Source organism: Macrotis lagotis, chromosome 4 (genome assembly GCF_037893015.1).
Source record: "Macrotis lagotis isolate mMagLag1 chromosome 4, bilby.v1.9.chrom.fasta, whole genome shotgun sequence".
Classification (NCBI taxonomy): domain Eukaryota; kingdom Metazoa; phylum Chordata; class Mammalia; order Peramelemorphia; family Peramelidae; genus Macrotis; species Macrotis lagotis.
Window position 1 is genome coordinate 173,089,333 of NC_133661.1, and position 16,399 is coordinate 173,105,731.

Below are 16,399 nucleotides of genomic sequence, written 5' to 3' on the forward strand. Positions count from 1 at the left end.
AATAAGCAGAAACACTAAACCTGGAACCCATGAATTTATTTTTAAAAATATTTTAGATAACTGTATTCCCCTCATTTTCCCATAGCAAGGATTAATTTTTCCCTAATAGGCAATAAAGAAGTCCCTAGTAATTAATTAGCCTCTCACCATATCTTGAAAGAGTTACTCTGATTTGGTTTGAAGACCAAACGTTTAAAGACCACATGAGTCACCATAACCTTTCCTAAGGACCAGAACCTGAACTAACAGGGGCTTTCTCTAGGCCTCCCCCTAACAAATAAATTGGTTTTCTTTGCTAAGTTTATGAATTTCATTTTATGCAATTAAAAGCATTCTTCTAAGAAGAGGACCATAGGCTTTACCAGACTACCAAAGGGGTCCATGAAACATCAACAACAAAAAAGAAACAACAAAGAACCCCTGTCAGTGAAGAAAGACTTAGATCACTTTTTAGTCATTTTTCAGTTGTGTCCAATTCTTTGTGATTTCATTTGGATTTTTCTTACCAATTGCAGTGATTTGCCAATTCCTTCTTACAATTATGTGATAGATGAGGAAAATGAAGGAGAGAAATTGGGTTGTGACTTGCCCAGGGGTCACATAGCTAGTAAATATCTGAGACTGGATTTTATCTCAGGAGGAAGAATTTTCCTGATTCCAGGTCTTGTTCTCTATCTACTGTGCCATTTAGCTACCCCATTACTAAGCCATATTAGTATTTTATTTACTTGTGTGGCAGCAGTTGTAGATTTTCTTCACCACTATTAGCTCCCAGGACCTCCTCTGATATGAAAATCTGGAAGCTTGTAGATTATTTTAACTCCCCTTATTTTACTTCCTTATGTCTCTAGCTACTAGATTTGTTCTAATAGCCAGACATCATGAATGACATATGTGCTGATAAATTTTAACAACTGGCTCTCCAAATGAAAAGGAAAAAATTAACCATAATATACTTAATATTCATTATTAACATTTTCTCTATCACTTAAATCTAAGAAACCAATAAACAATAAATCAAACTCTGCTTTATAGCTTTGCCTATTTGTAACTTTCACCTATTTTCTAACCTATTAACTCTAGGGAGACAGTTCATTCTACCACTAGCACATTTCTGTGTATGTATACCTGAGAGAGAGGAGGAGTAGGTAGTGGAGGGTAATCCAAAGAGAATTAAATAGCTGTGTCTGAATAATATTGGACAGGTTCCTTACCTTTCTGGGACCTCCATGTCATCATGGATAAAAATAAGAAACTCCAAACACTCAGCTAATAATATGCTTGATGCTGTGGGGGTAAAGATACAAAAATGAAAGTCTTGAACTCCAAAGATCTTTCATGGGGTAGAGGTAGGGAAAAGGGAGAAATACCATGCATATAAATAAGATATAATTGCAATTTTTGGTGGGGGGAGAACCAAGACATATTTAATGTAGAAATGTAGAAATTATCACCTAAGTAGTAGGTTGGAAGAAACAAGGAATTCAAAGAGAAGGAGGAGAGGTTAAAAAAAAGTATAAAGTACCTCTTGGGCAAGATGACAGAATTAAGACAATCAATAAATACTGAGTACCTACATGCAGCAAGCACCTTGCTAAGCTGTACAAAAGAGATAAAAGATGGACCTTACACTCAAAGAGTTTATAATCTAAGGGTTGTATCTCAACAGAACTTCTATAGTGATTACCTAAAAACATGAAATATTCCTTGAAAAAAAGGCCAGAAGTCTGGGAATCTGGAAGTGTGGGTCTATGCTGAGTTGTACAGGCAACCCTGCATTGATGGACTAAGGAACAAGCAGTGTAGTAATTTGTGGAACCTATTCAGTTCAGAAAATGGCTCCTCCAGAAGTCATATGATATCTGAACATGAATTTGATGGGACCAAATGCATGTAGAAAATAAGCTAAGTTTGAACCCACTCTTCCTAGAGATAGAGGTTACATAGGGAAGAGTTGCCCTTGAGGTCTTGAGAAGAAATGTTTATACTTTTTTTTTTTTTGGTTTTTGCAAGGCCATGGGGTTAAGTGACTTGCCCAAGGTCACTCAGCTAGGTAATTATTAAGATCTGAGGATGGATTTGAATTCATCTCCTCCTGACTCCAAGGCCAGTGTTCTATCCACTGAGCCACCTAGCTGCCCCAGTGCTTGTACTTTTGATACTGCTTACCTTCAAAGTAAATATGGCTCTGTACAAGTTAATTGATGTAAAGTGCTTAGGTAGAATGGGGATACTACTCATTGACTTCTAAAATTGGGAATGATGAAGATATAGTCACTAGGGGCTCAATTTGATAGTGTTAGAGAAAAGATACCTCCAACCCCTTAGGGTACCCTAAATAGCTTAAGGAGCTATCTCTAGTTGACAGGGCTCTAGAACAGGGGCAGGGAAGTTTGGCCTGTTGGCCATATAAGACCTGCAAAATCATTTTGACTGATGTTTCCACAGCAACCAGAGGCTGGACTTGAAATTCAGAAAATCTAGGAGCTTTTTAGGGCTGAATTAATTAAATATTTGATCAAATCTAGTAGGTGAATTTTTAAGCTGATAATTTTGTAGGGACATGAATGATCTTATAAATATCCAAATAGCCCCTGGCAGAAGAAAGATTCCCTACCCCTGTTCTAGAGAAAGAACGAGAATGTATTAACTACATGTGGCAACTCCTCTCAAATTGCATACAGTGATCAATTTTATTCCTACAAGGACAGCTAGTGAAATATATTCTCCTCATCTTGGTAGAAATTTGGCAGACTACAGTTATGGGATGTTATAGGATGCTGATTATGCTATCAACTGTTTTGCCTATATGGAGATGAATGTTATGTAAAAAAACAAAAAGAGAATTATGACTTTTTTTTTTTGAAAGGCAATGGGGTTACATGACTTGCTCAAGGTCACAGGTAATTAATATCTGAGACTGAATTTGAACTTAGGTCCTTTGACTCCAGGGCCAATCCTAGCTGCCCCAAATCATGACTTTTTTTAAGAAAGAGAGAATGGAATTGCTCAGTGGTCCCAAGGTAGGGGTTGAAGAAGAAAACACAGTTAGTTTTGTCCTAATATCCTACTTCTCTCCCACACAGACTGACTTATTTCCCTCCCTTTAAGGGTCAATAATTGAGGTGGGGAGGGGAATGAATGTTTCCTCCTCCCAATAATAATCTCCTCATTCTGACTTTTAATTTTTAGATAGGGAAAAGGCAAGGAAACAACCAGGATAAAAAAGAAATGTAAAATGAACCATTAATACACCTCAGAAGAGAAAACCCTGAGTGCAGACAGGGTCAATCAGCAAAAGCCCCTGAGTAAATAAATAACACCAGGAAAACTGAAGAGCATTGATCAAACTAAATAACCTGTCCTGAGGGACCGGAATCTACTAGGAACTCATGAAGCACTTGACTGGCACCACTTGTAAAAGAGTCTTATTAAATTATTGACTGGAGTTCAATGTTTAAGTATCTAAGTTTGTGCCAGTTGTGGTGGAATGTGTTTCCCTATTTCAGATGCAGAATCTTTTGAACTCAAAATTTCTAACTTCAATGAGGTATCTAAACTGTTTGGCCTTGATGTGGGGAGTCTCCAGGACTGAGTCACCTAGAGAGGGGTTAACCGCTGAAGTTGAAATGGAACAATCCCATGGAAGTGGAACTAGACCTATGAATAGTCTCTACACTTCCAGCTTTGTTGAGGTAGGGATTTTCAGTCTTTAAAAAAAATAATGTCATGTGATGTTTATCTCCTTGGATTCTATCTTTAGTTGAGTGAAAAAAAAAATAGTGACTAACTAGAGACACACAATGCCCTTATAATCAGACCAGTGAGATTTATTGCATAGCAGGAATTCTAAACAAAATGAATTTTTTGCTGGCTGATATTTGGGGGAAAGGCTCTAGAGAAGAAGTGAATAGACAAGCTGGCTTTTCCTTACTCCAGGTGGATGTTCATGGCAACTGATAACATTATAGTGAATGAGGAAAACCATATCATTCCAGCCCAAAACAGCTAATTTTCAGGATTTTTAGTTAGAATTCTCAAAATGTCTTATGAGGAGTCAGACTAACAATGAAGAATTCCAAAGGAATTAAAAGGAATTTCCTAACTCCAAGAAAGGTAGTTGATTGTGACTGAGCCAGGACTCTCAACAGCAGCTGAAGAAAGACAAATGAACAAATCCTGGCCTCGGGGTTTCTACTGTTTGTCTGATGCCACTAGTCAGAACACTGTTATGCTATGGAATTAGATGTCCTAAAAGAGTTTAAAAGAGAGAGTCAGATATAGAGACATAAGAGAAAGACAGAGAGATGGGGGGAGGGGGGAATATGGGAGCAAGCCATTAGGGAAATTGCTTTGCTTGACCATGCATATTTGGTATGAGAAATTTGTTTTTTGGTAGGGAGAGTGAGAAAGAGAGAGAGAGAGAGAAAGAGAGAGAGAGAGAGAGAGAGAGAGAGAGAGAGAGAGAGAGAGAATAGATTTCAGCTAATATTTTTCAAATAGATGGGAAGGTTCTAGAGCTGGGGAATGTTTGTACCTTTACTTTAGTTCTAGTTTACTCTCAGGAAGTAAAAGATTCAGAATGAGATATATTTGCATACATTGTAATTATATTGATTTATTTTATTTGACTATACATTTTTGTTGTGAGAACTATTTGGCGACAGAGGAATACGTAAGTAGTACCATACTATTGCAATAGTGAGTAGTAGCTGTGACATAAAAAGATAAAAAGAAAGAATGAAGAGTCCCATTGAAACATAAAAATGCACAGAAGTCAGAAGGAAATTCAAAAGGGGATACAGACATTTAAGCAGTTTTGTTGCATGTTAAATATTAAAAACAAAACACACACAGACACACAAAAACCATACCTAACAGAAATTCACATTTTATATATTAGAATATTCATTTTTGTTGATGTTAAGTTTGAAAAAAGAAAGAAAGAAAGAAAGAAAAAGAAGAAAGAAAGAAAGAAAGAAAGAAAAAGAAGGAAGGAAAAAAGAAAAATTAGAAAAGAGAATGCAGTGATAAAGAAGAAAGAAAGAAAGAAAGAAAGAAAGAAAGAAAGAAAGAAAGAAAGAAAGAAAGAAAGAAAGAAAGAAAGAAAGGAACTAGAACAGAATAGAATTCAGAAACATTAAGGGTGAGGATTGAATAAATAAATCAGTTAAATAACCTCACTCTATTTAAAGTAAGCCTCAAGATGAGCCCTTTTACCATAACTAGGTCTGAACTCTCTAGAATCAATCATGGGCTTTAGAACAAGTAAGGAAAATTCCCTGATCAATTAGTATGAAGTTGTAAGGGAAGTATATTTGGATTGGCTAAAAACCCTTGGTTAAGCTCCATAGGTCATCTATAAAATATCAGGCCAGATCAGTGGACAGGACGATTTGAGCAAGAGCGAGAGAACTTTCCAATTAAACCTTTGAATAGGTTGGAGGTGAATGGGGAAAGGAAAATAAAAGAAAGAAAGAAAACGTCAAAGAAGTCAAAAGAAAGGAAGGAAAAAAATCAAAGAAAGAAGTGGGAAGAAGAAAGGGAGAGAGAGGAAGAATCTCAGAATCTTTGAGTTGGAAGAGATCATTTGATTCCCTACCCCAACAGATGGTTATTTAGCCTCTCCCAGTTCTCCAGGAAGGGCTGGGGGGAGGGGCAGTGCAGGGGCTTGTACAAAGTTCACTACTTCACAAGGCAATGCATCCCCCTCTTGGATACTTCTAATTGTTTGAACCTGTACATTAGCCCCAAATTTCTCTCTCTCCCTCTTTGAAACTTTGAACTCTTTCTCCCAGCTAGGTCATAGCATTTTAAGTTTCAAACAGATCCGAAGAGACCACCCTTTTTGCAGGTTACTTATGACATCTAGAGGGAGCTAGGAACCCAAAGTGGTGTCACCAATGGGATCAGAGGGAGAAAAAAGCAGAAAGAGAAAAGCTCTGGAAATGTTCGAATGAATTCCACTCAGTTCGCAGCTTGCTTTCATTTGAGAAGAGGAATTTAGCTATTGCCTATTGAAAGGTTAATTAATCATTGCTCATAGCTTTTCTGAAGCTTTAATCATTAACCAAAGGCACTCTGCTCTGAAGAGGCCAACCAGAGCAGGTCACCAAAGTGAAATGTGTTTTCTGGGCTCTAGCAACAAATCTGTGAGCAGAGCAATTTCACCCTCACTCCACCTCTGATTTAATGGGATGGCTAATAAATAGCCTGCTTTGTACCATTGAACTGGTGGTAGAAAATTCCTTTCCAAATTCTAATATTCTCCAGTTATAGATAGGACTTAGTGTCCACTGATGCTACAATTTTGGAGTCCTGCCAAATTTGGAGATCTGCCATTTTGTATGAGTTAGTTTTTTCCATTTTTTTTTTTTTTTGCCTAACAGCAGCCAGCTCATGCAAAACTTACCCTGCTTCCTACATGCCAACCACCCAAGGGGTCACAGCTCACAGTAACCAACCACACCTCCATGCTGGTCTCGATATTTATTTCAATCCTAACATTAACTCCACCATTCTTCTGCAGACACTTTATCCACCATTCAACAAGCATGGTTTTCTCTGCTTAGATTTTTGCTTCCAGGATAATAATAGTTCCCATTTATAGAATCCTTTATGGTTTGCAGAGTACTTTCCCTACATTATTTCATTAAGTTCTTACAATACCATCCTTTGAGATGGTATCATCAATCTAAAAGGGTCTGACCCAAATTGATTACTGTTGGTTTTGGTTCAGCATTAGAATGAAATGAGACCCTCAAAGATCATTCAACAGATTTTTAAAAAGGCAGATTTGTTTGGACATTGCATAGAAAGGATAGTATGCAAGAAATATTGCAACAGTTTGGGTAGGCGTGTTCCCCCTTGCTTCCATATAGAACCTTTCCTGGTAGGTTGTGGTGTTTCTAGTGGTCTTAGGACATCCAACAAGTCTAAAGGACCTGGACTCCATGTGGGTGAGTCTTTTTATGCCCTTTCTCATCTGGGAAGCTATATCAATATGACCAGAAGGCATGCTAAAGTTGTATTAAGGGATGCCGAACTTGAGCCTTCACCATCTGAAATGCTTTGTTTCCTTTGAGGAAAAAACTAGCAGGAGGAATGGAGAACACTGGTTGAAAATGAGCTCCCAATCCCCATTTTAGAGATGAGGAACTGAGTCTCAAGAAATGTTAAGGATCAAGCAGCTAATAAGGTGGAATCTAAAACTCTGGCCTTTCTCCAATTCCAGAACCTTTTTCACTAGTAGAAATAAAAGTTATTTTCAGGTTAAGTATTTTTAGGTTCAATTCACATCATTCAACAAATATTTTTTAACTGCCTCCTGTGTACAAGGTATTATAAAGGGCTAGGGGTACAAAGAGAATAGGAAGTAGACTCTCCCTTCAAAAAGCTTATATTCTATTGATGAGTCAATTACCAGAATATCAGTATGTGAACAGCTTTAGGGAAAACATCCCCCTTCAGGAACAAAGCTGAAATCATTTGAAATACATTTCTATGCACATTAGAATAATTTACTTAGGTTGCTTATCTTCCAAGTCTTTTTATTTTGTATATAAGACAAACAGTTCAACTTTTAAATCATGAAGCTGGACCCTATTGTACGGAAAATCTTAAGTGGGAGGAATATGGGAGGAGGTAGTCATTTCTTTCAGAGAAAAAAAACACAAAACCACCAGAAATAAATCAGAAAAGTCACAAAAAAGACAGAAGACAGAGTCTTTTCTAGTCTAGGAAACCTAAGAGCTGAAAATGTGGCACAATGAATAGGGTAGTGGACTCTGAGATATCTGAGTGTTGCCTCAAATAATACCTGTCCAAAAAAAAAATTGTTTAATCAGTCTCTCAGTTTCCTTATCTGAAAAATAGGACTAAGAATAGTACCTACTTTCAAAGGGTTCTTTTGAGGATAATCTTCTGTGTGAAGATTATCCAAGCAGTAGAATGAAGAAAGGGTTGAAAGGGAGAGAATATCCTTTCTTTGTTGGATCAACCAGTGACAAGAGTGCTCATAATCCCTGTTAGAGAATTCTAGTAGTGAGACAGTCTCTTTTATTGAGTCTAATCTAATTGATTACTGCTAATGCTGAACCAAGACTAACAAATGTGATTACATATGTAAATGTTAGCTTTTTTTATGATATAACCACTGTATTTGTAGGTGAGATAAGAGGGAGGAAAAAAGCTTATTATCAAAGGATAGGAGTAAGAGGTCAATAGGAAGACAGCAAGATAGTCATTCATAGAATCCTAAAATCATAGACATGAAGATGGAAGATACCTTAGAGGTCATTCTAATCCAGTCCCCCTCATTTGAGGAAACAAACCCAAAGAGTCTTTTACTTGACCAAGGGCACACAATTCATCTGTACATTTCTTCTGATCTTTTGTTATAAAAATCATTGTTTGATCCATCACCAAGTTTTGATTCATTTTTAATAAAAAGAGGGTTACATTACATTATGGAACTGGAGTCAAGGAAATTTTTGACTCAAAATAAACAGGTTCCTTGCAGACTTTCAAGTGTCTCTCAATCGCCACCTGGTGGCCACAATAAAGTATTGCAATTATGGGGAAGAATAAGACTATCCATGTCTTTAACATCCCCCCCACACACACACACACACTCCACTCCCCCCCAACAGCATCACATCTGGTGACAGACATGTGATAGAAGCTGACAGCCAGGCCACTTCGAAAGACAGTCTTGGCAAAATGATTTAACAATTCTACATCATTCTGATTATGAACCTCCAGCTCACAATCATGCACATTGAAAGGATTTTGAATAATTACCACCCACATTTTACTCCTGCTTTCATTCAGTGCATCACAAATGGAATGTGGTCTTTTCTGTTCTAAAAACTTGGTCCTATAATTGATACTCTTCTTATCCATCCAGTTCAGTTCAACAAGCATTTTTTTTTCTTAGAACCTGGATTCCAAAGATCCAGATACTGCTCTATCAAGAACGAAAATAAAATAGTCCCTGCTCTAATGCAATTGCATTCCTGTAAGAGATTTACCACACAGGGGAAAAAAAGTAAATAGAAAGCAATTAGAGAAAGGAGTAAGCTCCATATTGTTACTGATGTGAGAGGATGGTGTGATGGAAATAAAGCTTAAATTGGAGTTGGGATTGTAAATTCAAATTCCTGGGTGACTGTTATTACCAGTATAAATGAATGAATCATTTCATTTCTCTGGGTCTCATTTTCTTCATCTGCAAAATGGAAGAGCAACCTTGAATGTCCTTTTTAGCTCTAGCTCTATCATCTTTTATTGTTATTTTATAAAGATACTCATTGTTGATGTAATTCAATTGAGTGACTTTCTAGTCTATCCCTTCATCTATACTTACTAGTTGATCCCTTTATCTATTTTTTCTGTCAGTTTATTAACTATCTACTATATGCTAGACTTCACAGAGATACAAAATATAGATAAGACAATCATATTCAGAGATTTTATACATGCACAAAAGAAACAAAAATGAGTTAGGCTTTGAATAATATACAACAATTGTACTGCAAAGAAAAGGAGGAAAGATTATTCTAAACACATATAACAGTGTGAGCAACAACAGCAATGAGGTGAGAAACAGCCTACCATATCCCAAGGAATGGTTGTTGTGGCTGTAGTTGTTGTGGTTGTGGTTGTGATGGTTGAGTCATTTTAGTCATGTCCACCTCCCATTTGGGATTTCTTGGAAGAGATACTGGAGTGATTTGCTCTTTCCTTTTCCAATTCATTTAACAAATGAGGAAACTGAGGCAAACAGGATTAAGTAACTTGACCAGGGTCACACAGTTATCAAGTGTTTGAAGTTAGGTTCGAATTCATGAAGATGATTCCAATCTAGTGCTCTATCCTAACTACTCCAATTGAAAGGAGAATAAGACTATTTCAATTTGGTTGGAGCACAAAATACATCAAAGGTAGGCTGGAGAAAAGTTGGCAAAGGTAAGATGATACCAACTGTAAGGGCTTTGAATGCCAAGGAAAAAGAGTTTGAGCTTTGTTCACTAGGCAATTGGGATCTACAGATTTTGAAGAGATAATGAGCTAGGTCTCTGTGTGAAAATTATCCAGGCAATAGAAGGAACAGAGGGTTGAAAGGGAGAATTTCCTTTCTTTGTTGGATCAACCAGTGACAAGGAATGCTCATAATCCCTACTAGAGAATTCTAATAGCAAGCCAATATCTTAATCTAATTGATTACTACTTTTTCATTATAAATATGAGTTTTTTAAAAGATACCACTAGTCTAGAGTCAATGTTATCTTTCTCTTGGTTTGAAAGTTTAGATAACAATTTGAGTCATTATCATAGAGCAAGCATTTTATTAAATCAAGGGTCAGGGAAAGCATTTGTTAAGTTCTTACTATCTGTCATTAGTATACTTTACAAGTATTATCTTGTTTGATCCTTACAAAAATCCCAGAGTTAGGCACTATTATTATCTACATTTTACAGTTAAAGAAACATAGACAATCAGAAGTTACATGACTCACCTAGGGTCACCCAGCAAATAAGTGAATTCACATTTGAATTCAGATCTTCCTGATTCTAGGCTCAGTATTCTATCTGGTGTGTCATAGTTTAAAAGACCTGGAGTCTATCATTAATCAACTGTATGACCCTGGGCAAATTCTAATTATTTCTGGCTCTCAATTTCCTCCTCTATAAAATGAGGAAGTATCATTAGATCAGGGGTTAAGCTTTTCCATATCATAAACTCTTCAGAATAATGTTTTTAATTGCATAAAATAAAATACATGTTTTTACTATGTGTATCTGAGACTCTAAGACTTCTATCTACTAACTCAATAGTAGGATTTCCTTCCCACTCCAATACTAAGTGATTCTAAAATCCCAGAATCATTGGATCTTAGAATTTAGACATGCAACCAGCCCAACTTCCTTCTACAGATGAGGAAATATCATTTGGCTAATGGAGAGCAGCAGCAAAGATGTGTATACCCAAATATTATTTGATTTTGAATTTGGAATGTACTTGTTCATATATATATATTCAAATATCTGTTATTCTGGGAATTCATTTTAAAAACATTAATAAGGCCACAAAGATCTCAATGGTAAGTCCCTGTCACACCCCTTTTCTCAGCGACTACTGGGAAATAGACCTCTTTCCCACTAAAGTAAGAATTACTTTTTTCCCTTCCTTTCCAGGAGGAGGGGAGGAGGGGAGAGGGTTGGCTATGCTGGCTTTCAAATGGCTTGGGAGTAAAGCAAAGTAAACAACAGCAAGAGGAAGATGAATTTAGCCAGGTACTTTAGTAGAGAAAGAGCTGCCAGTAAACTTTAAAAGATTTTACCATGGATGAACTCCAGGGAATAAAGAAGATGATCTTATTCCTAACAGCTTTTTTAGTTAGCTCCAGAACCTCAAGTGAGATAAGTAATAAATATTGGAAATAAATATGAAATCATAACTGAAGCTATAGTTCCCATAGAAACGATTGAGAAGCAAATCTCAAATCCCTCTGTAAAAATAGAGTTGGATTCAATGACCCTTCTTGCTCTAACTCAAATCCTGTGATTCCTAGTATAAGCCAATTTAGAATTGGAATTCAAAAAATACCAAGATTTTCCAGAACATTGCAAAAACTTGGAGAAAATTTCTACTGCTTATATGGTTCTATCTTTTTAATGGAGTAACCCTTTGCCAATTCCTTACATTAGTGACCTGAAGGTAAAGTGGGATTTAAGGAGGGATTCAGGACTCAAACACTAAACAAAATGTGTATATGTGAGGGAAGGGGCTGGTAACTTCTGGAATGTGCATTTTTGCAAGGTCACACACACAGGGCACTAACTTGGGAGTCAGAGAGCATGGGTTCAGATCTTGCCTCTGATACTTCCTACCTATGTGACCTTGGGCAAAGTTACTTCAATTCCTTATATGTAAGATGAAGGATTGAAATAGACAATCTCTGGTGTCCCTTCTAACTCTAAACTTATGAGACTAGGAACATCACATTATGTAAGAAAATCTTGGCCCACAAACTCAATAACTCCCTGACCCTGGGAGGAGAGGGCACCGATTTATCTCACACTTAAAGAGCTGTTGTTGACATTCATATGTATTGGTGCACCAGCAATACTCTACTTCATAGGCTTGGTTGCTTTCTCCATAATTGATCTGGTCTGAATAAATCCTTGCTTAAGAAAGGCATTTGAATGGCTCCTAATTCAAGACCAAAAAGATGGCAACAATCTGAAATTTCATCTGGGATTCATTCCTTTTGGTAAAGGCTTGTCTTTCACCATTTCACAGCTACAGACTTGAGCATGCTCCTTTGACCTTTTGTCATTCCAATTTGCTAATCTAAATCTCTAGGCTGACTCCATTATCCAGTTCTTCTATTCCTATGAGGAGAGCCTCAAAGTGTTGCGTCAGAAGAAGTCAGTAAATTAACAAATTCATAGGACATAATATTATTTGTAATCTCATTACAATGCCACAGTTCTTCCATTTTACCCTTATTGAGTCCTTGTCTTGCTCCCCAGAGCAAACTGTTCTAAATATTTCCTCTTCTCTTCTTCAAACATGTCCCCACCTACCATTCTTCCAGCAGATGGTCTAGCCTCCCACTTTATTGAGGAGTTTGAGGTTATGATCTGAGTTCTTGGCTTCTTCCTCCATGCCTCCTAACTTCTTACCATTCTCATCTATTCTGTCCTCCTCCCTTTTCATCTCAGAAGATATATACAACTCTACTAGTCCCTCTACCTACACCATTTATCCTGTTCCTTCTTTCCCTTTCCTTTAGGATTTTGTCCCAAGTCATTCCCCATCTCTCATTCATTTTCAGTCATGCTTCAGTCACTGCATCCTTCTCATAAACCTGCAAGTATGTAGAGATTGACCCAACACTAAAAGAAGGGGGGGGGGGTCTCACATTGATTGTTCTATCCCATCCAGCATCCACCCTCATATTTTTCTTCCCTTTCCCTGCTATATTTTGGAAAAAGTTGTCTCCACTGATAGTTTCACTTTCTCACTAGCCACGGATTTATTAAATCCTTACAATTCTAAAACTTCAAAACTGTTTCAATGGACAACAATAATTTCCCAGTTTCCAAGATCAATAGCTTTATTTTTCTCTCCTCTTCTTCCTTTATTTATCTGCTAGTTTTGATGCTATAGACTACCTCGGTCTTCTGTAAACGCTTCTCCAACGGCTTCAAAGGCAACACAATCTCCTCATTCTCCTCAGCCCTTGCAGTTGTAGTTGTCATTTGGCAAGATAGCAGGATTAATTGACTTGCTGAAGTTCACACAGCTAGTGAGTATCAAGTGTCCGATTTGGATTCAGGTTCTCTGGATTCCAGGGTTGATATTCTATCCACTGCACCACCTAACTGACCCTTACTTTTCCTTTTGTTGTTGTTCAGCTGATTCAGTCATGTCCAGTTTTTCATGGCCCCATTTAGGGGTCCCTTGACAAAGATAATGTAGAGTCTTACCATTTTCTTCTCCAGCTGATTTTATAGATGAGGAAACTAAAGCCAACAGAGTTACTTATTCTAGGTTACACAACTAGGAAATGGCTGAGGCCAGATTTGAACTCAAAAATGAATCTTCTCCTGGCACTCTATCCATTGTGCCACCTAGTTGCTCATTCTTTCTCTTTTGGGCACCTAGATGGCACCTAGTGATGGCTTTGGAGTCAGGAGGACCACAGGAGTTCAAATCCAGCCTGTGTGACTTTGGGCAAGTCACTTAACCATGATTACCACACACACACACACACACACACACACACACACACACACACACACACATCCAAGGGCCATCTCCATTCATCCTGATTCATTTCTGGCAACTGGACCCAGATGTCTCTGGAAGAGAAAGTGAGGTTTGTGATTTAGAACAACACTCCCTCACTCAAATCCAATTAATATGTTTGTCATGCATGGTCTTCATTAGGAATGAAAGACAAAAAATTACTTATTCTTCTATTTGCTCTTTTTTTTTTTTTGACCCCTCTTCTTTCTTTTTCTTTTTTAGGTTTTTTACAGGAATCAGCTCAGCTGTCTTCCTTTTCCTGACCTCTCTCCTCCCCATTTAATCAAGGTGCAGATGGAATTTTTTTTTTTAGGTTTTTGCAAGGCAATGGAGTTAAGTGGCTTGCCCAGGGCCACACAGCTAGGTAATTATTAAGTGTCTGAGGCTGGATTTGAACTCAGGTACTCCTGACTCCAGGGCCAGTGTTCTATCCACTGTGCCAGCTAGCCACCCCGACCCCTCTTCTTTCTTGACCCTCAAAGATGGATGGTAGTCAAGAGTTCTTTCCTTTTTTTTTTTAACAAAAATCTAAATCTTTAATACAAAACAATCTCACATTGAGCTATAAATAATGGGACTACACAATCTTGACAATTAAAATTATAAGCAATCCAAAGGACAATGGAAAGATATATAGTGGATATAAGCAAACTAGCACTCTATGAATCCAAGATCCAAGGGCTCTATCTTTAATCTTCTTTTCATTTCTTCTCTTTCTTTCTCTAGTCTCTCCTCCTTGACCATCCATTTACTCCTCCCATAACTTTCAACTACAATCTCTGTGAAGATGATTCCTCATACCAATGAACTCACAGATCTAAACCACTCCCTCACCAAAAAAATAAAATGCTTTAAATTTATCCTTTTTTTAATAGAATAACAGACTTTTAGCACTAGAAGGAATCTCACAGATCACCTAGTCCGACCACCTCATTTGACTGATGAAGAAACTGAAGTCTATAAAAGTTGTCATTTGCCCAAGGAGAAATAAAAAGTTGGTGACAAGAAATGGGATTAGTTCTACAGTTCCTTTCAAAAAATAAGTCTTATAGATCTCCTTAGACAATAAACACTTGTTAATTAAAAGACAAACAAGACCAGAAACTTTCAAGCAGAAATCCTTAATACTTTATGATTTTTCTGGCCAGTTTTAATTCAATGCCCCCCCACCCCCTTCCTAGATTGCCCGGCTGCACTCTGTGAGTCTCCCATCACCATCTGGGACTCTTCCCTAGAGTCCTTCCCATGAAGCATATGGCACACACGTGCCCCCTCCCAGTGCTCAGTTTGAGAATCTCACTCATAGGCAATAATAGACAAACAGAGCCAATACTATACAAGTGTTTCCTGTCGGCAAGATGTGCCTCACATCTCCCGGCACTCAATGTTCTCAGGGAAATGGCAGGAGCACTAATTAGCTGAAGCAACCAAAAGCAGGCAGAGACCATCAGAAGTATGCCTCAGGAGACCACACAGGGATGGAGAAGCAAAAAGTTATTGTGAAAGAATAGGAGTCATAGAACATGGTGAGGAAGACAAGTAACATCGAATATATTTGAGATGATGTATGAAAAGCATTTTGCAAAACTGAAAGTGATTTACAAATGTTGTTATGGTCATTGTCATTTCTACATAGACTCTTATTCTTTCCTTTTTTTGTGTTCACAATCCCAAGGAAGATCAATTCCCAAAAACAAAGCTTCTTTTCCTTCTTCTGTTTTACCTTGTGTGGCCTGGGAGTTGGTATCAAAGAGGAACCTGTGCTTTAGCCATAGATTTTATCCCTCATACAGCACAAAATGAGCTCATACCACATGGGCTAAACATCCTCTCTAAGCCATTCTTCAGATCTCAGACTTTCCTTCACCACAACTTGGGTTTACTTTTTGAGCCTGGGGGATCTGAACTACTCTATAGCAATATGTTGTCCCCCTCCTCTTGCTCCTCAACTATGGTAAAATAGATAGAGGTCTGGATTGGTGATAGAAGTCCTGAGTTTAAGTCTGCAATCCAACACTTGTTAGTTGAGTAACCTTGGGAACTCTCACTTCTCAATTTTCTCATCTACAAAATAGAGATAATAGTTTTCCTGTCCTGAGGCCCCTCTAGACTGATTGCTGAGGGCCTCATAAGAGTCACCACATCTCATGCAGGCTATATAGGGCTCTACCATTCCCTTCCAGTTCTGGATGGGAATAAGAACTTGATCTGTGATTTCATTGATTTAAAGAGAGGGTGGTCCTGGAATCAAGAAGACCTGAATTCAAATCTAATTTCAGACACTTACCCTAGGCAAATCATTTAATCTATTTTATCTCAGTTTTCTCATCTATAAAATGAGCTAAAGAAGGAAATGACAAACACTTTAGTATCTTTGCCAAGAAAATTCCAAATGGAGTGAGGAAGAGTTGGACAGGACTCAACAACAACAAAAACCAGGAAATTTTGTGTGCCTTAGGGGTTGGGGGAGGTGTGTCATTTCTGGAACCATAATCAAATTAATGCCTCATCTATTATTAGAAAGGGTGGGTCAAACTACTCCTCTGAAGTTCCCCTCACTATCCCTCTAACTATCTA

The 16,399-nt window shown here is 37.7% G+C and overlaps 1 long non-coding RNA gene across 1 annotated transcript in view; it reads left to right on the forward strand.

Moving 5' to 3' along the window:
• Positions 1-3,485: 3,485 nt before the first annotated feature.
• The window catches only part of LOC141520086 (uncharacterized), a 67,736-nt gene continuing 54,822 nt past the window's right edge, over positions 3,486-16,399 (forward strand). The window contains exon 1 of the long non-coding RNA XR_012477540.1: positions 3,486-3,695. This is a non-coding gene — a long non-coding RNA (uncharacterized LOC141520086). The remainder of the gene's footprint in view (positions 3,696-16,399) is intronic.